This window comes from Mesoplodon densirostris, chromosome 8 (genome assembly GCF_025265405.1).
Source record: "Mesoplodon densirostris isolate mMesDen1 chromosome 8, mMesDen1 primary haplotype, whole genome shotgun sequence".
Taxonomy (NCBI): Eukaryota; Metazoa; Chordata; class Mammalia; order Artiodactyla; family Ziphiidae; genus Mesoplodon; species Mesoplodon densirostris.
Window position 1 is genome coordinate 40,893,399 of NC_082668.1, and position 24,134 is coordinate 40,917,532.

Consider the following 24,134-nt stretch of genomic DNA (forward strand, 5'->3'; position numbering starts at 1 on the left):
AAATGAATAGTGTATATACAGTGTGAACGATTAGGTTTGAATGGTTGGAATACTCACCTTCCATTTCACTCCACAACCCACACCAGTCTAGCTCCCAAGTCCAGCACAACTGTTTCTGCTCCCACTAAACTCACTGGGGACCTTGTCATTGCCAAATGCAATGACATTTTTCAGGCTTTATCCTTTAATCTTTGCAGGATTTGATGATGTTGACCTTACATTTTCTTTCTTGAAAATAAGCTCATTCTTTCCTAGTTACCTGCCTACATTTATTTCTATTTTTTCCTTTACTGTTTCTTTTCACCTTAAATCCTGGTGTTCTCTCCCGGCTTTTATCCTATCCCATTTTCTTCTAATTTTGCTCTTGGAACTCTGAGCAATTTCATCCATTCTTATGGCTTCAACTAACATCCATGCACCTAATTTGCCAGTCCTCCTTCTGGTTCTGAGTGCCTTTGCTGTATTTCCAGTGTTGATTTGACATCTTTACCGGAATGGGTCCAGACTCCTCAAATTCACTAATTTCAACCTGAACTTGCCTCCATCCTTGGTCCTGCAAGCAGCCCACCTCTTCTTTTCTCTAATACTGCTGGTGGCAGTTACTCAACTCAGAAACTTAAGACTTATTCTTAAATTTTTCTTCATTACTTTATCCAGTTAACCTGGTCAGTCCACCTCTTCACCTTACCTATTTCTACCCCGACTGCCTCTCCTTTTATATAGATCCTTGTCATCTTTCCCCTGACTTTCTAGCACTCTGACTGAGGTTCCTGCTGCCAGTCTCTTCCTGCTACAGTTCCTCCTCCATACTGCCTCTAGAGTTATCTGTCTTATAAAAAACTATAGTTTTATCCCTGATCGTTAAGGTTAAGCTCAGTGAAAAACGTGGAAAATACAGGAAATACAAAGAATAAAGTAAAAATTACTTATAGGCCCGCTACCATCTGCAATATAATTCTTTAATATTGAAGCCAATTACATATTTAAAATACAGCAGGATCATGTCAACTACCCTGGTTTAGGCCTGTGATTGTGAAGCAAGGTGGAAGCGCAGTTTCCCTATGAGTCCACTGTTATAGATCTCTTTTTAAAGCCAGATTATTTATAAATGAAGGCAAAGCATCTCTTGCTACCAGACGGAGAACACAGTGCCCCATCATGTGGACAGACTCTCATTCCATCCTTCCGGGCTTCATCAACTCTCTCTTGACTACAGTGATTTGTAAAATTTGAAAGTATCTCTAGTTTCTAATTTTATTTAAAATAGTTGTGTTAAAATATCTTATCATAGAGTCTTTTGCCATATTTGAATAACCATGTAACAGACACCTTTTTTGAACTAAGTGATTTAGTCACATGGCTCAAAAGTTTCTTTAAATGCAAAAGGATATAAAGGAAAAAGTCTCGCTTTAACCTCTCTGCATTTCCAGGTTTCTCCTTTCCTCCCAACAGGTAACAATGCTTATTAGTTTCAGGTTTATCCTTTCAGAGTTTCCATATACTGTATATGGGTGGATATATATTCTAGTGCATGTGTATATACATATGTATACACGCATATACGTGCATACATAGATACAAGCAAATGCAAATACATATTTAAAAAAATTTCCCCCTCTTCTGCTATAAAAAGTAGCAAAATAACACCCTTCTACACCTAGATTGTTTTCACTTAATATATTTTTCTGATTTTCCATGTCAATACATAGAGTCCCATTCTTACATATTTACATACTATTTTATTGTTGAGATGTAACATAATTTATTAACAGATACACCTGATGGATATTAAATTTTCTCCAGTTTTCTCCTATTACAAATAAATAATGCTGTGATGAATACATATATAATGTATAAAATTATATATATGTATATAATTAATGCAATTACTCATTTTTTCAATTAAGGGAAAATTCACATAGCATAGATTAACCATTCAAAATATATAGTAGTTCAGTGGCATTTAGTTATTTATAATTTTATGCAACCACCACATATATCAAGCTCCAAAACATTTTCATCACCCTAAGAGAAAACTCCACAGCCACTAAGCTGTCATTTCCCAATACCCCTACTCCCAGCTCAGCAACCACCAGTTTGCTTTCTGTCTCTATGTATTAATCTATTCTAGATATTTTATATAAATGGAATCATACAACATATGGCCTTTTAAAAGTGGCTTCATTCACTTAGGATAATGTTTTTGCAGTTCCTCCATGTTGTAGCATCTATCAGTACTTCATTTCTTTTCATGGATGAATAATATTCCATTATATTTTGTGTATATACCACATTATTCATTAACTCGTTGATGGATATTTGGGTTCTTTCAACCCTTTGGCTTCTGTGAGTAATGCATACATGAACATACATGTACAATTATTTGTTTGAATACCTACTTTCAATTCTTACACACCTGTAAGTGAAATTGCTAGCTCATATTTCTTTAACTTTTTGAGGAACCTCCAGACTTTTCTACAGCAGGAGTACCATTTTGCATTCTCAGTAATGTATGAGGGTTGCAATTTCTCCATATCCTTGCCAATACTTATTATAGCCTTCCAAGTAGGTATGAAGTATCTCATTGTGTTTTGTTTTGTTTTGTTTTGTTTTTTTTGCGGTACGCGGGCCTGTCACTGTTGTGGCCTCTCCCATTGCGGAGCACAGGCTCCGGACGTGCAGGCTCAGCGGCCATGGCTCACGGGCCCAGCCGCTCCGCGGCATGTGGCATCTTCCCGGACCGAGGCACGAACCCGTGTGCCCTGCATCGGCAGGTGGACTCTCAACCACTGCACCACCAGGGAAGCCCTCATTGTGGTTTTGATTTGCGTTTTCCTAATGAATAATGATGTTGAACATCCTTTCATATGCTTCTTGGCCAATTGTATATCTTCTCTGGAGAAATGTCTATTCAAATCCTTTGCCCATTTTAAAATTAGATTATCTTTTTTGTAGTTGAGTTGTAAGAGTTCTTTATATATTCTGGATACTAGAGTCTTAACAGATACATGATTTACAGATATTTTCTCCCATTCTGTAGGTTGTCTTTTCATTTTCTTGATGGTCATTTGAAGCACAAAAGTTTTTAATTTTGATGAAGTTCTAATTATTTTTAATTTTATTGCTTGTGCTTTTGTTGCCATTACGAAGATTCCCTTGCCAAATCCCAGGTCATGAAATCATACCCCTGTGTTTTCTTCTAAGAGAAAGGGAGTCCAACTTCATTCCTTGCACCCTCTGGGAGGTAGGAGTCCAACTTCATTTTTTTGCATGTGGAAATCCATTTATCTCAGAACCATTTGTTGAAGAGACTGTTCTTTTCCCATTAGACAGTCTTGGCACCCTCATTGAAAATCAATTGACCATAAATATATGGGTTTATTTCTATTCTTTTGGTCTGTATGTCTATCCCTATGCCAGTACCATGCTATTTTGATTACTGTAGCCTCTGTAGTAAATTTTCAACTAAGAAGTATAAGGCCTCCAACTTTGTTCTTTTTCAAGATTGTTTTGGCTGTTTAGGGGCCCTTGCAATTCCAAATGAATTTGAAATCAGTCTTTTCATTTCTTTAAGAAAAGGCAATTGGAATTTTGATGGTGGTTACATTGAATCTGTAGGTCTTCTTTAATTTTTTTCAGTAATGTTGTATAGATTTCAGTGTACAAGTCTTTCTCCTGCTTGGTTAACTTTATTCTTAGGGATTTTATTCTTTTGGATGCTATCGTAAATGGAATAGCTTTCTCAATTTCCTTTTTGCATGTTTATTGCTAGTGTGTAGAAATACAACTGATTTTTGCATTCTTTAAACTGTGCTGAATTCATTTATTAACTCTAATAGTTTTTTGTGGATTCTTTAGGATTTTCTGTATAAGATCATGTCATCTGTGAACAGAGATAGTTTTATTTCTTTTTCAGTTTGGATACCTTTTATTTCTCTTTCTTGCCTAATTGCTCTGGCTAGAACTTCCAGTACAGTATTGAATAGAAGTGGCAAAATCAGACATCCCTGTCTTATTCCTAATCTTAAGGAGAAGGCTTTCAGTCTTTCACCAGTGCATATGATGTTAGCTGTGAGTTTTTCATAAATGCCCTTCGATTCCTAGTTTGTTAAGTATTTTTGTCATAAGGGTTAGACTGTTTCAGATTTTTTTTACTGCATCAATTGAAATGTCTCTCCCCTTTTCATTCTATTAATGTGGTATATTGCATTGATTGAGTTTTGTGTGTTAAACCACTCTTGTATCCCTGAGATAAATCCCATTTGGCCATGGTGTACAATCCTTCTAATATGCTGCTGGGTACAATTTGTGATGCATTTACTGTTATGGGACTTATAATTAATCCTTTGAGAGTGTGATGAATGCTAGGGGCTCTCTTTACAGGAAAAATAAAATGTATACATACATATAAAGTTTGCTTACTATTTTATGGATTTTAGCATCTTCAAAAATCTACCTTTAAGGATCCAAGGATTTGAGGTTAAGAAAAGCTTATTTAAGGTATGCTCCTAACCATAAAGGGGAATATTGTGGTTCATTCACTTACCTCTTTTTAATCTTAACTCTTAAGGAACTTTATTGTTTTGTCTTGTATAATATTATGTTTAATTTTATTTCAGTTTAAACTAGTTAAAGAACTAATGTCGGCCATGCCCTGCATTAGGTGGCGCACTCCTGACAGTTTAGGAAAGCTCACTTCTTTATTTCACTGTAAGCTTCCAAATCATGGTTTACAGAGAGCCTTAGCATAATGACCCTTCCAACCCCAGCTCGGTCTGGTTTCTGGGAAACTTTTGCCCTCCTGGTAGGAGGTAAATATCTGCTTCCTGACTTCCCAGAACTTCTCTGCTTTTACTTATTTTGACATAAGAAACATTTTCTGCCTATTAATAGACCGGAACCTGTCCCTTTATAATCCCTTACACTATGAGAAACTAGTGACCACCTTGAAAATTCCATTGTTGATTCATCTTTAGTGAGAATTTTGTATGGACATTTAGTTTATTTTTCTTTACTGATTTACAATTTGTTAACAACTAAGGTGCAAAAGCATTATGAATGAAAATAAAACTTTAATAGAAACTACTGTAATAGCCCACATGGTCAGAAGGGCATGTTATATACTTAATTGTTTTTCCACTAGGAGGGATGACTTTTGCTGAACCGATTTTTAGAATCAGTGACATGATAACCAAGTTATCAGTGAAGCTTGTGGTCACAGAACAGTGTCTATAAGGGACTCTTGACTTTCCTGAGTATCATGCTCTAAGCATAAATGCTTATTGAAAATGGCAGCTAGTTGAACTGGAAGTCCAATAGGAAAACCCCTAATGTTATCTTCAAAAGATCCCTGTGAGGAGAAACAGTTCTGAATGGTAAAGTCAGGACCTTCAAAAGTCTACTCCTCTAAAAGTCAATGAGAACACTGGAGAGAATTTTCAAAATTAACTTTTTCAGCATTCTGGAAATCAACAGAATGCTTTTAAGTACAGGAGGAGCATTTATTCAAGAAACAGTTGAGTCTCAATTAGAATAGCAAGTTTTGGCTTTATGGTATTTTAACTTACCTTATTTCTATCTCCCTCTCCCCAGCTCCACGGTAGTTTTTAAAACCAAGAGCCTTGTGACCATGGTAGCTTAGAAAATCAACAACTTAATAGCCACGAACACAGGCAAAATGTGTTCCCAGATCCCCCAAAAGCCTCATGCTTAGAGAATTGTCACTACTTGACATGTCTGGCAGCCCCTGGAAAAGCCCCAATCATGGGATTTCTCTTTATTTGACCTGGCTCAGGGCTTGCTCTGTGCAAATAGCCCTATCTCCAAGACATTTGTTAAAAATAATCACTGGCAACTGTTTCGCATCATAGCTGCTTGAGGTGGCAATACTGCTTGGGGCACACAAAGGGCTGGCCCAAAAAATGTAAAAGGATAATATGCAGGACTTGGAAAAACTTTGATATATTCTAGGGACTCTAGAAGGCCACACACATATGTAGGGCTGTGTTACGCCCAGCAAAGACCTGAGAAGGCTCTCATTTCTCTCATCTCACTGATCTTGAGACTTCGTGCAAGCAGGAGGTGTAAGCTACAGTGCTCTAAGCTGCCGGAGTGTTGAAGGTGCGATCCATCATACACGTAGAGCCCATTAGCAAAGGCTGGGAGACTTACTGGCCAAAGGCATTTAAACAAATCTCTGTCCAATTGTTATCTGACCACTAAGCTAACTTAGCATAGACTTCAGTGGCCACCCATGAAAACTGCTTCATCCCTATAAACTTCTAATAAATAGAGACTTTTTTTTATACAACTACAATGTCTTTATTATAATACACAAGTATTATCCAATATTAAAATTGCACTGTTTCTTAAAAATCAGTTGGTTTGCTTAAAACAAAATTCAGTAAACAGTTTATTTATTATGGCACTTTTAATGTAGAGCAGTACCTCCTCTCCACTTTTTTTTAAAATTGGAGTATAGCATACATACTGAAAAGAAAAGTAATAAGTTTACAGCTTAATTGTCTCAAAGTGAACACATTTATGGCAACAGCACTCAGATCAAGAAACCAAGTATTTCCATCACTCTGGAGGTCCCTCTCCTGCCTTTTCCAATCACATCCCTTTTAAAAAACTTTTTTTATATGGACCATTTTTAAAGTCTTTATTGAGTTTTTTACAGTATTGCTGCTGTTTTATGTTATAGTTTTTTGGCTGTGAGGCATGTGGGATCTTGGCTGCCCAACCAGGGATCGAACCTGCACCCCCTGCACTGGAAGGAGAAGTCTTAACCACTGGACCACCAGGGAAGTCCCCCCAATCACATCCCTTTCTAAAGGCAGCTTAAAGTCTTGACTTCTAACACCATACATTAGTCATGCCTTTTATATTGTTGGGGGGGGGGAATTAGCACATATTTAGGAAAGTCCTTATGGTGCCTTAATTCTAAATATACAGAATAATCAATTTTTACATATGTACACACTCTAATAACTACCACTTAGATCAAGATATAGAAACTTCTCAGCACCCCAGAAGTCATCCTCATGTTCCCTTCCAGTTATAATTCCCCTTGGGTTTGACTTCTAAAACTATAGGTGGGTTTTGCCTGTTTTCATACTGTACAAACCAGTTATATAGAGTATTTCATTTTTGTCTGGTTTCTTTTTATTTTTTTATTTTTTTAATTTTTACTGCATTGGGTCTTCACTGCTGCACGCGGGCTTTCTCTAGTTGTGGCGAGCGGGGACTACTCTTCATTGCGGTGCACGGGCTTCTCATTGCGGTGGCTTCTCTTGTTGCGGAGCATAGGCTCTAGGAGCACGGGCTTCAGTAGTTGTGGCACGCGGGCTCAGTAGTTGTGGCTCGCGGGCTCAGTAGTTGTGGCTCGTGGGCTGTAGAGTGCAGGCTCAGTAGTTGTGGCACACGTGCTTAGTTGCTCTGCAGCATGTAGGATCTTCCTGGACCAGGGCTCAAACCCATGTCCCCTGCATTGGCAGGCAGATTCTTAACCACTGCACCACAAAAGGGAAGTCCCTTTTGTCTGGTTTCTTTCACTATATTCTCTCCTTACTCCTCAGGAACAACCTGACTCCTGACATTGGGCTCTTAACTGCTCTGCTATACTTATGGCAGTCTCACTGACCCACAAGCCAAAAAAGGAGGAATGTGTGACTTGCTACTCTCAGAGTAATGAGTGGAAAAGTCATCTGAACACAGAATTAACAATGGAAACTGTTTTTTAAAGAATTGTAAAAATTCTATGTGAGAATGCATCCAAGTAGACTTGTGCCAACAAAAGATATCCGTCTTCTTCATTTTCTTTCCTTTTTTTCTCTTTTGTATTTTATTTGGTTGGTCCACATTTTCTACTTTTCATTTAGTCTTATTGACTTGATCTACTGGCAAGAAATGGGGAGAAAAGCTTATTCTAAGCCCTTTCAGATGTTACAGTTGTTACTGCGTGATCAATTTGCAAAATGGAAGCTTTGCCTCATTTGTGAATTAACTATTCCGATGCCATTTAGAAGAATCTACACCAAGATAATTTTTACCAGCGTAGATAAGGAATGCAATTGTTCCAAGTATATAAACTTAAGCACATAAAGAATTAAAAGTGGCCATAATGTAAGTTTCCTCTTAGGTTATATTTGAGACTCTCTTTCTCTCTCTTCAAGGTTCTAAGAATTTATTCATTGTTTTATCACGAATGTCCAAGCTACTTCTCTTTGGCACAAACTAAGTGTGTAGCTTCAATCAAGTTGGTTTCCATTTGACTTAAAGAGTAATGTTATTAAAACTTCCTTGGCCCGTTTATGAAATTTGGGCATCTTCAAAGAGTAGTTTTTATAGAGTTTAACTTTTATGTTTTTTTCCCCTAGAGAATGAAAACTATTTGGATTTATGTTTTGTTGTCAGACTCTTCATATTTACTTGTCAGTATAAGGAGATTATTTAGATGTGGCTTTGTGTCTGTTCCAGTATTAGTATCTCTTCAAATTTTTATTTTAACGGTTGCTCCTAAATACATACATTTGGAGACCAATAAGTTATAAAGTGCTTCACACTTATGATGTTTGAAATAAAGTCTGAGGGAAATAAAAACTAGGATAGAGAATCTGTTCTTACTCATTTAATCAAAAACATGTATTGGATGTTTCCCAGAACTGAACAATTTTTGGAATATGAAGATTAATAAAGTATCTTCTATGTCCTTATCTCAGATAACATAGACTGATAGAGGGGATTGGATATGACTGTATCCATGTGGACCAGATTTTCTAACAGCGGTATAAGAGGACAAGATGAAAAAAGAGCTTATGTGAAAATATTTTGCATAGTAGCTGATACATAATGGATATATAAGTTTAAAAAAATGTCATCTTGATGAAAAAAGTAAAACTTGTTTTTCTGGTAGAATTTATTCAGGTTTCTTTAAAGAGAAACTGGAAATGATATTTATGGCCATGAATGTTTACAATGGTTGATTGTACTGTGATTTTTCTGTGTGTGGGGCATGTGTGCACATGCGCACGCACACGGGCCTGTGTTTACAGTGGAAGTTGGAGACCCTGAAATAGCCTGGGAATCTGAATTATTTGGGTATTTATGTTTGATTTAAATTGATGTCATAATTCCATTTGGAGCAGATCTCTTTGAGTTGATGACTATTCAGTACTTAGAGTTTTGAATACAATTTTAAACTCAGATTCAAACTAGTTTTTGTGTGACATCTTTTGCTTCAATTTTTTTTTTTTACAATTCCTTTACCAGATGTATCTTGAATTTGTGTTTTGTCCCCTGGAGGTGTCCTTATGATGGATGATACTTGTGTTTTTTAGTATCTTGAGACATATGGGTTATTGATAATGTGTGGTTAGCTACAAGGTCGCTTTTTTGGCCAACTCCACTTGATAAATAACAACTCCTTTTGAATGAGTACTTAATAAATCCACACTATAAGTAATATTTTCAAGTGTCAGGATAGATAGGTTTGCAAGGGAAACTTTATTTTTTTATTTATTACTGTTTCTGTATTTCTCTGTCACACTAAGCTAGATTGAAGCCTCTCTTTTCTGATTATTAAAGTAATGCAAGTTCATTATAGAAAAAGTAGAAAGTATGGAAGAATATTAGGAACACTTAAGTCTTCCTGCCAAGCAATAATTACTCTGAACATTTTGGCATATTCCTTTTACAATTTTATTTTTATAAATAGCATACGTATGTTTAAGGTCAATTAAGCTCATATTATACATAAAACTCTGCAGTACATTTTTCCACTTATTATATCATGACCATTTCCCATGTCATTCAAAATTATCTGGGAACATAGTGTAATGACTACATAATATTCTATAATATGGCTGTGTCATAATTTACCTATTCATCTTTTTTGGACACTTAATCTAGTTTCTAATTATTACAGATCATGACACAATGACCACTGAATTTATATAATCTTTGGTGGCATGTATTTCTTGAACATGCATATTATTTTGCTTATTAAATCATTTTTTCTTGTGTAAAATAATCCTTACTTTTCTGGTGTTTCCCCCCCCACCCCAACCGTGTACTATTATTCTTTACTGAAGGAAGTTTTTAAATTTAAAAAACAATGGCTTTTTTTTAAGATTGATTGAGTAGTTTAAACATAAACTCTAAAACAGATTAGAAGGTAAAATGACAAATCCTGATGATAGCAGTTTCTAAGGGAAATGCTTACAGATCCTTAAATATAGCTTTGTAGGGAAGGGCGGCAGTGAATCAAGTTGTTACAATTTGTTCCAGGAAAAGCATTTTGGATGAATGCCATCTATTTTTACAAAGATGTCTTATGATTTTAGTTTTATCTACTCCACTTAACCTTTCCCAAAGTGATTGCTGAAGCAAATGTATGTAATACAATAAAAAGAATTAACATAATTATAATTCCTTTAGTTAAAGGCAATTCTTTTTCTCCAACAATGTTACTTGAATTTTAATAAAAGTACTGAATTTAAGCCTAGTTGAATCATGTTAGATAACCTAGATCCAAGTGACTTCTGAGGTCAGTTCATCTAGCCAGTTGCCTTCTTGGTGGACTGTCATTAATCTACTTAGTATTCATATTTGCCACAGAAGTAGAATTCTGAAAACTTCTCCAAATAGTCCAATGATTTAGATCTTCTCTACTGAGAATAAAGACAAAACTAGAATCTGAGAGTTACTGATAGTGAGTAAATACTCTGTGCCAGGCACACTGTCTCCTTGCTTTATGTAGCTTTACAGTCCTCTAAAAATCATGCTGGTTATACATTGTTATTATCCCCATTTTATTTATTTAAACATTAAAAAAAATATTTATTTTATTTATTTATTTGGTTGCACCGGCTCTTAGTTACGGCAGTCAGGCTCGCCAGCTCCTTTAGTTGCGGCACATGCATGTGCTCCTCAGTTGTGGTTGGTGGGCTCCTTAGTTGTGGCATGCAAACTGTTAGTTGCGGCTCACATATAGGATCTAGTTCCCTGGCCAGGGATTGAACCCGGGCCCACTGCATTGGGACCGCGGAGACCTAACCACTGTACCACCAGAGAAGTCCCTATCCCCATCTTATAAACGAGTGAGTTAAAGTTTGTAGAAGGTTACTCATTTGGCCAGCGTCACACAGCTAATAGGTGTCCATTTTGGCTGCAGAACCAGTGCTATTCTGCACTGCCTTCAAGCTGTCAGAGAGTTCTTAGTCATATGAACTGACTAAACTGACATGAGAAAATGTCTTAAATTGGATTAAAAAATGTTAAGAAAACATAATGAACAAATTTAGTGTGTGACATAACTTTTAAGCAACACAGAACAAACTCGGATATTTAAAGCTTGGCTTTATTCTCTTTTAAAAAGGCGGCATAATTATTTAGTAGAAAAAACCCCTCATTTTTCATTCTTCCTGGCTAGAAATCTTGGCAGCTAGGAGTGCTGTTGCTATTATTGTGAGTTTGTTTGTGGTGTGTACAGATTCATGCTCCCAGATTCTCCATCCCCACCTTTTATAAACACCATGTTTAACTTGGAAGAGGAAAAAGTTATTTTTGGCAACACTGGTAGAGCAAAAGTAGCAACTGCAGGGGGCAATGAAGGGAAATACTGACCTGAGCCAGGAATTGTAGAAATATGTCTAGCATTTTAACTTCAATTCTGTTTAGAATGCAGGTCTCTAACAAGAGAAAGAATTATTATTCAAGGTTTACTAGGAGGCAGGAAAACTGCAAAATGAGATCTGTGTCTGTGTACTTAGGACCGAAATAATGTCCTGATACTTTGTGCTTCTTAGTACCGTTTTCATTGCCAAAAATCATGAAAATCATTAGCTGATAGGGCCCAATGCTAAGATGGCTAGGCTGCTATTTGAGAATAGCCTGAAGCAATAGTTTCATGTCAACAAAGATTCACAGACAGAGTATAGATATTGTATAGATATAATATCTGTACCCTAAAGCGATAAAGTTCATCATTGAATTCTCAAATATTAAAACTCAAGGATTTCTTTGCAAGTTGAAAGAAACACATTTATAATAAGTGAAACATGGGTTGCTTTTTGCTGTTGAAAGTAAACTCTTAGGAAATTTTACTAAAATGTTATTCTAAGAGGTGGTACGAGCTAAAAAAATGGTTGGTCAATTCACGTAACACATAGATGGGTGTATTGCTGACAGATTCAGAGTGAGTTATTATGAGAAGATGAAGACGTTAGTTCAGACAGTCATTCAATAGATCATTTCTGGCCCCTAACCTTTGGAAATGATATTACAGAAAACCACTTTTATATCAAACCCTGGGCTAAGAGACTCCCTGGTCTGACCAAGCATGGCTCATTCTTCCATCTAGAGTTTGCCAGAGTTTCTCAGATTACCTGTGGTCGTTCAGATCCATCACAGACACTGATCTTTCGTTAGTCAGAATAAAAATAAACTATTAGAAGAATGAAATTGAATAAAAAACAAGATCCACAGAATATAAGCCCACATTTTTATTATTAGATTGAACAGACTTAAAATTACTCTGACAAATTTCTGTAAAAGTTTCTAAAGGGCTCAGTTTCTGTACTTTTGTGAGGTGATTAACAGCCAGCTTATGGCCCAGTGCTGGCCCATGGCCCATATTTTGAGGAGCACTGTTCTAGATTTAAATACAGACAAAAACGTTTTTTCTCATGTTAGTGTCCCTTCTTGTCTCTTCATTTTTCCTGTACTTTCTTGTTTTCTTCTTACATAGTTTTCCTCTTGAGATGGATTGGAAATAATCAACATGAGAATTGTTAGGGTAGGTAACACTGCAAAGGTACAAAGATGCATGTCTCTTTTTGAGTTTTCTACTAAAACGAATTTACAAAATCAAATATGACATTCATATACACACATACCTTAATATATGGTCTGTTGGATTTTGACTCCAGGTCAGTGTCTCTTAAAGTGTGGTTTAAGGACCAACTATATCAGAATTAGCTCGGGTAATTGTTTAAAAATGAAGACTACTAAGACCCATCTTATACCTACTGAATCAGAATTTCTCTGGTTTGCTCTCTGAAATTTAGTCTGAATTTTAAACATGAGTCTCACCAGTTGATTCTAATACACAATAGAATTCGAGTTCTACTCTTTCAGGGTGTGGGAATCTGTGTGGTTATTCGATTCTGTATCATACACTATGGTGGTATATTATAAATGCCAATTCTGAAATGTCCACTAATGTGAATATTTTGGAGTCTCTATTTATGTGCTTTCAGCAGAGAATCTCCAGGATATTATTGGGTTCATTGCTATCTCAGACATATACAAAGCCTTATTGGTAAAAGGTGTGTTCTCATTTTACAGACAGAAGCAAAGGACACAAATACACAAATAAAATAATTGTACATCCTTCTTTATTGTAATGATTTTACAGCCTTCTCATTTTATTTTCGAAGTTTTACATACCTAAAATCTATTCTGAAATTCACCTTGCTTTATATAATATAATTTTATTTGGAATAAAAAGTAGCATAGCTACAGAATCCATTAACCATGTAATTAAACAGTTGTTATGAATTGAATGAGACATGTGGGATTGTATTGTAACGTAACCACGTTAATATTTCATTTAAAAACACTTGTCTTTACATTAATCTGGGGTTAATACAAAATTTATTGATAAGGAAAAATATATTCTTAGGTGTTAATACCAACTTCACCCATAAGGAAAAATAATATATCCTTAGTTATATTATTCAAGGTACACGTCAGTCAAATAAAGGAGCCTCTGCTATAGCTGGATCTTTAGTTCAGTAGTGGAAATTACTAAAAAAAAAAAAACACCACCACATTTATTCTTAATTTTGTATTCCTTTCAGAGTTTTTGGCACATTATATCACGTGTGTGTATTTGTCTTTTAGAAATAGAAAAGTGAGGGTCAGTTATTCTTGTTTAGGAAAGCAGATCATAATCCTGATATTTTGTCTTGAATGGACAGTGATAAAGGGATCTCCTTATTCACTTAAGAAAATCAGTTCTTTGGGGACTTCACTCTCTTCCCAAGCATAATGATAACTTCCCAGGTAAAACTGCAAAACCCTAAGAAAGTAACAGGTCCATACTTGTATTTACTGAACTCAGAGTACCACAAGAATGTTGCTGATGTGCAATTATGCAGGCTACTGGAAAATTTTCCTCTGGACCTTTCAACCTTGCCATTGTGTGCCCTTGATCAAGTTACTAGACCTCTCCAAACTGTTTCCTCATAATAAGGATAACAAGACCTCTTAGAATTGCTGGGAGAACTCTATCAGTTAATGATTCTGAAATACCGAGCACAGTTCTTGGCATTGGTGAGTGGTAGTTAGTATCCTGGGGAATTTGTATAGCAGTGGGAAATGTGTGGGTCATCTCTGATGTCAGGCAAACTCTAGATTTGAAATTCAGCTGGTTTCCTGCTATGTAATCTTGTGTTAGCAAGTAATTCAATTCATCTATCCCCCATTTTTCTTAATCTGTGAAATGGGGATTGTAGTGACGATTCCAGAAGGTTATTATGAGGATTAAATGAGGGAGTGTGTGCCTGGCACATAGAAGTTGCTTAATGGATAACAGATGATAGCCATTATTAGTTTTATTGAATTTGATTGCATACCACTTTCTAAGATAAGTTTAAAACAAACAAACATGTTTCATGTACATGTATCTACTTGAGTTTAGTTTTGAGCGTCCTCCCCTTGATCTTTTAGCAGCCGTCTCATGTTAAAATTTATTTTCAAAAGCTTTCTGATTTATACACAAACCAATGTGTATTTCCATTGGAAGATTTTGGGAATCCGAAAACACAGCGATGATGAAATGAGTATTCATCTGGCTGCTTTACGAACACAATTTCAGAAGAAAAAGCAGGCAATACAAATCGCAGCAGATAGGCAGACCCTTGCTGCAAGACTTCAGTAATGCATATGAGTGATGTCAGACTCACAGGCATGCAAAATGCATAAACACAAAGGAAATTCATAATGGGCTTTTCAGGAAGAGGTTTGTTGCTTCCTGATGTGCTAACCTTGATTCCGCTTTGTGTTTTTGGTGCCCGCACAAAGATAGCTGGAGGAAACACTGTTGGAGTTTTCCATTGTCAGCCTGTATTGTAATCTAAGAATTGTGTTTTGCTCTTCTCTACCTATTCTTAATAAATATTCTGTGAGCTTTGGGGAATAAGCTACTTCAGTTAAGTGATGTCTTTAATTTATATGATTAATTCATTCAGAAGCCACAAATCACAGTTCTACCCACAAGCATCCTTGTTGATCAATAGATCAGAATGTTGAGAATGTGATAATCAGTTGGGCTTTCAGAAGGAGAGCTTAAGGAGATGGGGAAAGGGACATTTCCTTTCCCTTATTCTTTTTTTTTTAAGAGCTTTTTTTAAATTTTATTTTTATTTTATTTTATTTTTTGCGGTACGCGGGCCTCTCACTGTTGAGGCCTCTCCCGTTGCGGAGCACAGGCTCCAGACGCACAGGCTCAGCGGCCATGGCTCACAGGTCCAGCCGCTCCGCAGCATGTGGGATCTTCCCGGACCGGGGCACGAACCTGTGTCCCCTGCATCGGAAGGCGGACTCTCAACCACTGTGCCACCAGGGAAGCCCTCCTTTCCCTTATTCTTAAGCTTCCTTTTCTCTCCCTATACACTGATGCTTATATTTTCTAGTCTGTTTTCCTTCCATGGCCTCATCCTTCCCTCATCCTCTGTGCTCTAGTCACACTGGTCTTCTTTCAGTCTCTGAAAGGGCCATGCTGCTTCTGACCACAGGGCCTCTGCACAGCTCTTCTATCTGGAATGAACTCTCTCCTCTCTCCTCCTCCCCTCCCCAATTCCTAATGGTCCACTTAGTCCACACACTGATTCCTTGAGGGAGCTTTCTCTTATTCTCTGGCCTGGGTCATGTCCCCAGCTCATCCATTGCCTTACCACCTTCTCTTTTTCCTTTGTAGCATGTATCATAATAGTAACTAAAGAATGCACTTTATATTTGTTATTTAGTGTTTCTCTCTCTAAAATAGAAGCTCTGCAAGAAGGAGGAGGGGCTGTGTGTGTCTTGTTCACATATGTCTCCCAGTGCCTAGCACCTATATGATAGCATAGTAGGTGAAAGTGCTAAGGTGGTATATGGATGCAAAATTGGTATTAATGTGCTTCACCATTTTATTTGTTGCTATGGATTTTTTTTTTTCGGTGTTTTCTTCAAGGGTGTGGTTTGGAGGAAGGAAAGGCATATGTAAATTTTGAGGCCTGACACTATCATCCTCTGGCTGTACCTTCTCAATACAGTAGATTATTGTGAGTGAAGAGGTACTGGCTGAACTACTTGTGTTTAAGAAACAGCATCCCCGTGAAAGGGTACATGTATGTGATGGCCTCAAGGCTAAGCTCTAATGTTCATCTAACCTCCCTTGCTCCACTCTATAAGTTTCTTTCATGATCAACTTGGGAAAATCTATGTTCTATTATGACAAAGGCTTCTGCTGTGGAGAAGCAGATTTCCTTTACATAGGAAAGTAGCCTGTTTGTCACAAGTGAGTGTCAGTGACACGTGGATCGACCAGAACCTAGAGTTCAGCTAAAGTGGCATATCTGACAAATGTTACAATATTTGGAAGGCAAGGAAACGTGGCTTGGAGGGCCAGAGTGGTGGGAGCATCAAGTGGGTCCAGGGCCCTGGGACTTGAGTGGAGGTAAGGGTTAAACACTTTCTTAGACTGGGGTTGAAAGCAGAGATGCTGACATTGTTGAGAAGTCTGTTGTTCATAGAGGCTCTAGCCATCTTTCATGACAATAATAGGAAATAGATTCATCCTTTCTGACTTATTTTTTCTAATCTCCTAATGGTGACTGAGGGTGCTGTGGGCCCATTGGCCACCTATTAATTAGTGAGGACATGGCATTTTCACAGTGTTATTTGGGGGAGGCAGTGTATTATAACAGGGTTTGGGCTTGGGAGTATTCAGATCTGACTTTAATCCTGGTTGTTATCACTTTCTCTCTGTGAGTCTCAGTTTCCTCATCTGTAAAATGGACCTAATAACACTACTGACCTCAGTTTTAGAGCACGGTGGCATTCATTAGAGACTATTTCTAAAGCATTTACTATGTGTTCCTGGTACATAGTAGGCATTCCATACATGCTTGCTATTATTGTTGTTTGCTAGGACGTACCTAGAAATCCACAATGATTTGTCCTAAGACATGGCTGGGTTTGCATGTCCAGAAGAGGCCTGGACAGGGCGGGGGTGGTTCTGGAGTGACAAGCTTGCTGCGTTCACTCAGTCTATTCCAGAATCAGCCCAAAGTTCTGTGGACCTTTGAAGTTTCATGGCAAACTATGTCTGGGTTAAGGGAACAGTGGAGAGGAAATTGCAGCCACCAAGTGTACCATGGAGCTTAAATCTAGTCTGCCCCACTTCACAGCAAAAGCATGTGACAACTGAGCGCATCTCATCTTGCTTTCCTGGAAGTTTTGCTGGAAAGAGATGGTCTTGTAGCCTTTGGTTGTACTCATGCATTCAGCCAGCACTTAAAAATTGCAGTGATGGCACCGGGTGGGTGAACAGCTTTACGAGGCCCCTCTCCCCATTGAAGAACAACGCATCTGAACTGGAGATTCTCACACCACAACCGCTTCCTAAAACAAGACAGGAGTACCAGCTAAATCGGCGATTGTGTCTATTTTTGCATTAAAAGTAGGGTCTGAAAATAACTTCTGTACTGATAACCACATTTGGCGATTTTCATGAAAGCTATATGATATATGAAAAAGTTTTAGTCCGTTTTTACAGTTTGAAACCACAAGTCCACAAACTCTATTCTGGATTGGCTAGGATACTATTTCAGTAACTTAACTTAAGGCTGTATCTGATGAATGGTAACAGCAAATTAGAGTTTCCCAGATAGTGGCTACTCTATTCTGAGTAAATCAAACAGAAGAACCCCCTCTCTGTGATAACAGTCAGCTTGTTGACATCAGCCCCCTGTGTGTGTGAGTGTGTGTGTGTACACACATAACTTTTTCTTTGGAATCCTCCCATGGAAAAGCAAAGGAAGGAAGCTGAGGGGAGGATGGGGCAATTGCATCCTGTGCTTTACAGGGGCGTGGCCACAACTGCCTTAGCTGCGGGGACACTGATCCATGATTTTTTTTCACTTCGGATGCCTGAACAGTGATAAGTCTTGATGAAAGGCAGGGGTGGCTCTCAGTGTTGTTTATAGCTGGACAGGAGTCTCCTGGTAGCAGCCTGCTCGAGTCCCACTCAGTATTTCACTGCTAGAACTTCGGGGAAGAGGAAGAACAGCAGGAACATCGAAGTGGACCCGCAGAGCTCTCCCCGCCGCAGTAGGATTTCAGACCCTCTTTGACTTCAGTTCGGGCCACGCTTATGAATGACATTGCCAAGTGGGTAGGCCAGGTACATGGTTTTAAGGAGAATGAAATGTCTCTTCATGCCGCTTCCTAAATCTGATTTGAAATGATGGATTCTGCCCTGGCAAAGGCAGAGAGGAACTCTTTGGGATTTTATGAGGTAAGGTATTAGAAAGTTCTGTGAAATGAATTCCACTTTCATCTGATTTCCGTGTCCAACTGTTTGGGATTCACAGTTGTCTCTGCCTTTCTTTTTGAAAAATTCTTAATGCTGTTCCCTCCCAGCTTGGTTAGGGACAATTATTAACAAAGTCTGTAGTGCATTAATCACATTTAGTCATTTGACACCTCAACATAGGAGATCAGTGCTGGGATTAAAGCTTTTGTAAAACTTTTACAAATAAATATGCAGTCCCCTCACTGAATTTCTAGAGTCCCACTGGTTTTAGGTGAATTATTTTACTGTGAAGTTAAGTACAGATTCTACCTACAAGAATGCTTTTGAAAATGGCATTAGACTGAGTCCAAAGAGATTTCATGACAGGTCATCTGCCTTTGAAATAATAATGTTTTTGATGGATTTAAAAACTCTTCTCTCAGGGAATGAGATGTTAAAACAGATTTATTTATAATGTAACATTTTTTGTAGACAAGTATTCATTCATAGGGATTCACATTCTAGAGACTAATGATTTAACAACAATCTTACAACAAAACTTTAACTCAAGATTAAAACCATGTTTTTAAAAAATAGTTTCTTGCGGAAACTGTGGCAAACTGGCCCAGTCTTCTATAGACCTTATAAATCTGCTTCAATTAATTGTTTAAAAACTGGGATGAATGCAGGGCAAAATTTCAGTTCTATTTTAATTTTTTCAAATTAGTGTTTTTGAATGAAAAAAAAAAATTTGGGGGCGGGCTATATGCCAAAAATGGTTCTCAAGGCGGGTGGGGATGTTATTTTTTTATTGTCACAAAGCATATCATTGGCACTTAGTGCCTGGGAGCTGGAGATGCTTAACCATTCCTATAATGTACTGGACAGACTCTTACAAAGAATTATCCGCTAGAATGCCAGGAGCATCCTTACTGAGAAACACTGATACATGCTCAGTTTAATGAAAAGGAAGTTGATGACTTAGTAGAGATTCAGGTGAGCAGTCTAATCTCTGGGAAGGTTATCCATCTTCTGATCAAGACATTTTGGGGAAGGACCCAAGGGAGTAGCCACTCGGCAAAATTATTCTTTAGAATCAGTAGCAATAACTGTTCCAGAAAGATTGCTCCCACATATTTCTTATTAATATTTTCATAACTAGTTTGGATTAGCTCCAACAAGTATCTGGTTCATTTCAATAGGGAAACCTCCTTCTTTAAATAAAGTTATCTATTACAGTTTCCAGTCCTTATTATATTAGCTCATTAAGATCAAAGGAGTAATTTACCCTGAACCAAAGGATGATTTGTTACTAAACATTATATTTTATAATGGTACATTTCTCAGAATCTTCAGTTATCATGTGCAATGTAAAAGTAACATCCTGGAAGATCTAGAGGTTGCTTTTAAACTTCACTTAGTATTAGAAGGAATTACCTATGAATGAGAGCTTAGTGTATGCATGGTATTTAAAAAAATAGAGGAAAGAAAGGAGGATATATAGTCAAAACGTTATAATTCCTGATGACTTTTTATACAAAGTGCTGTGACAGAGATTCCCAAGTTGAAACTGTATTCAAAGTCTTGGATTTATTGTGTAGGGAGATGAGAGCATCTCTGCCTGACTCTTTATTAAGCCAGGCTTAAAGCTCATTGACAGAACTTTCAGCTTTGAGTGACCCTCCATCCAAGAACTGGGCAGTATTCAGATACTCTGTGTGGGAGACTGTGCTACACGGCATAGTACATGGCATAATGTGCAATTTCTGTACGTATGGCCTGCACTTTTGCTGCCTGGTCATTTGGCATCCATTGCTTAAGAAAGCAGAGTCTCCAAAAACATAAAAATAACTATGCTTTTGTTTTAATTTATTTATGAAAAATCAGAATAAGACAATGTTTAAAGGAAATAAATTTAAAAAGTTAAAAGGAAAGAAGTTGAGGAATTGTGCTTTTGAGTATTAAAAACATAGCACTCTTTAAAAAGGATGAAATAAACACCTACACATGTATAATAGCTCCTAATATGAACCAGGTTCACATCCTGTACACATGTCCTCCTCACAGCTTTCTGAGCTAGGAGTGCCATTATCATTTTATAGAATAGAGAAATGGAGTCTTTGCAGTTTTAAGACTTGCCCAAGGGCTTCCCTGGTGGCACAGTGGTTAAGAGTCTGCCTGCCGATGCAGGGGACACGGGTTTGTGCCCCGGTCCGGGAAGATCCCACAAGCCGCGGAGCAGCTGGGCCCGTGAGCCATGGCCGCTGGGCCTGCGCGTCCGGAGCCTGTGCTCCGCAACGGGAGAGGCCACAACAGCGAGAGGCCTGCGTACTGCAAAAACAACAACAACAACAACAACAAAAAGACTTGCCCAAGGTCATAAATTCTGTAAATGGGAAAAATGGAATTTAAACTCAGGCCTGCTGTTTCTTGAAGTTCTGGGATCTTAGCATCACACAGCAGCCACAGCCTGGTAACAGCCTGGTAATAAATGATGTGTACCTAAAAACAAAAGCCATACTACACCATCTACAAGCTGGCCCTGCCTGTCTCTCTGATCTCATCTTCTCCCACTCTTGGCCTCATCCTTCACTCTGCATCACTTTGTTGTTCCTAGGAACACAGTGGGCTTGTCCTGTTTCAGGGTCCTTGTATTTTCGTTTGTTGCCTTTTCCCAAATCTCCCAGTGGAAAGCAGTCTCACTTCATTCAAAGCCCTGTTCAAATGTTTCCCTCATCAACCTACATAAAATAGTCCTCTCCCACCACTCTGTCTCCCGCTCCCGTTCCCTGGCTGTCTTTCTTCAACCCATGTCACCACCACCTGACATTACGTTGTCTCTATTACACTACCTGACATATACATTATTTTGTGTCTGATTATTCATCGCTTTTCCCACTGGACCAAAATCTCCACAAGGAGAGGGACTTTCACTGGCAGAGAGGGGATGCTCAGTAAATATTTGTTGAATTAATTTTCAATGATTTTCATTTCCATCATTACTTCTGTAATTGTTTTCTTTCTGTTTTTAGTCCTTAAAGTCTTCCTTCTAACTCTTGTTAGACTGTCATCACCTTGCCCCACATGATGGACCTTTAGAAAAAGATCATTTACCTACTCTTTTTCATGAAATTTCTTTAACAGTATGAAGTCTTGTTCTAATCTGTCAGCTTTGGTACCAGGAAGGGGATTGAAGCATTTTAGTGTCATTGTTATAGAATATTCATATAGGGCCTAATAGAGAATCATGTGCCAAGGTGTTTACCAAGCTACCATGTGCTGACCATGCTTGACCCTTTGAAAGAGCTGAGACTTACATTCTCATTGTTAAAGTGTAATTGCTGGAGGAAATATAGCCATGCAAACTGTGATGGGGAAAATTATGTTCTGACAGCAATGTGTTTTTCATGAAGACATTGGAATTTTTTTTCTTTTTTTTTTTTGCGGTACGCGGGCCTCTCACTGTTGTGGCCTCTCCCGTTGCAGAGCACAGGCTCTGGACGTGCAGGCTCAGTGGCCATGGCTCACGGGCCCAGCCGCTCCGCGGCATGTGGGATCTTCCTGGACCGGGGCACGAACCCGTGTCCCCTGCATCAGCAGGCGGACTCTCAACCACTGCACCACCAGGGAAGCCCGACATTGGAAATTTTTAAGCCTCAAATTTTATAAAGATCACCGAATACCTGCTGATATTTCTAACATGAAATTGGCTAAAACTATTACCAGTTGCATATTCTGTTTTTTTTTTTTTTAAAGAAGATGTTGGGGGTAGGAGTTTTTTATTAATTAATTTATTTATTTTTGCTGTGTTGCGTCTTCATTTCTGTGCGAGGGCTTCCTCTAGTTGTGGCAAGCGGGGACCACTCTTCATCGCGGTGCGCGGGCCTCTCACTATCGTGGCCTCTCTTGTTGCGGAGCACAGGCTCCAGACGCGCAGGCTCAGTAGTTGTGGCTCACGGGCCCAGTTGCTCCGTGGCATATGGGCTCTTCCCAGACCAGGGCTCGAACCCGTGTCCCCTGCATTAGCAGGCAGATTCTCAACCACTGCGCCACCAGGGAAGCCCCAGCATATTCTGTTTTCACAATGATATTTATTATAAATTTTTAGAGTAGCCAAATTAAATAGATTGTTTGATATAAGTAAACTTTTAATAATTTTTTCATTTGAGGTATTATCAAAGAATTTGAGTTTCCTATGTTCTATATAGGACAGTATTCAGTTGGAGGAAAAGTAAATGATAATTTAGAAATGCTCTGAAAGTCTTCATCAGGAAAAAACTTGTTTAAGATGTTTCAAAGGCCTTTACCAGAAACTGGTTATGCGATCTTAAGTAAGCTAGTTCATCTTATTGTGCATTGGTGTGATGGACTATAAGCTATAAACAAAGTTGAATGTCAACTCAGCATAGCAATGTGATTGAATTAATTAGAAATTCTTGTTATAAAGATTGAGAGTTTAAATAAATTGATCTTGTTAAGTTAGTCAGTAAAGCTTTGTGGAATTTGCAATATTGTCCTTGTTTTTCTCTATTTTGAACAGGACAGAGATCTCTTTAAAAAGGCTTTATGCATTCCTTGGTGAGAATTTTATTTTCCTCCTTTGTATATTTTAACAATATAATACGGGTATTCAGTTAATGCCATATCATCGTAATTAAAAGAAGATATGACAACATCTTTTGTTCAACCAAATATGAGCACCTACTATGTGCCAGGTATTGTTCTAGTTACTTGAGATACATCAGTGAACAGAATAGACAAAAGTCCTTGACCTCTTAGAGTTTACATTCTAGAGAGAAAGACAATATACAAGAAGTATAAGTAGATTATATAGTATGTTACATGGTGTTAGGGTTATAGAAAAGAAATTGAGTGGAGTAAGATAGTCCAGGAATGCTGGAGACAGGGTAGTTTTAAACTGGGCAGTCAGGGTAGATTTCATTGAGACAGTGATATGCAGGCAAAAAAGAAAAATAATTTAAGGAGAGGATTGATGCATAAGGATATATTGGGGGAAGATTCAGACAGATGGACCCTGAGGCAGAATCCTGACCAGAACTTTGAGGATATTGTAAAGGAGGAAAAAAACTTTATTCAGTTAGGTTTGGCTACTGGCCCTGCAAATCAGACTGACAAAAGACAGATTAACAGGAAAAAGGGGATACAAATTTTAATAGGTGTTAAAAATTTTATTTCTACTTGCATGAAGCCTTCTTGTATATAAAATGAAGACCCAAAGAAGTGGTTAAACTCAGGGGCTTATATGCTACTTTACCAAAGGACAATAAATTGTGGAGAAGTAACTAGACAAAGGAAGGGGGGGTTGGCTTCTGTGGGTGGTAAATTGTGGGAAGGTAAATATATGGGGAAAACTAATGGAAGATAAGGGTTATTTAGGAAGGTTTGTTACGCAGAGTGAAGTTGGTTCCTTCTCCATTGATGAGTAGTGATTAAGAGTCATCTTACTCTTCCTGGTATGGGAGAGGGAGACACCTTTACAGGTGGAAATTTATGTCTTGCTTTTAGACATAAAGGGGGAGAGCAGAGGGCTGATTGCTTTCAGCTCAAA

General features: G+C 37.9%; 1 protein-coding gene across 7 annotated transcripts in view; it reads left to right on the top strand.

Annotated features, from left to right (window-relative positions):
- The window catches only part of HECW2 (HECT, C2 and WW domain containing E3 ubiquitin protein ligase 2), a 404,779-nt gene that overhangs the window by 211,726 nt on the left and 168,919 nt on the right, over nt 1–24,134 (top strand). The window contains exon 1 of one of the 7 annotated variants that reach the window (XM_060105719.1): nt 18,310–18,568. The exons of the other annotated variants lie outside the window; for them this stretch is intronic. The gene's annotated coding sequence lies outside the window, so the exon portion shown is untranslated. Of the gene's footprint in view, nt 1–18,309; nt 18,569–24,134 lie in introns of those variants that run through there. 7 annotated transcript variants of the gene reach the window in all.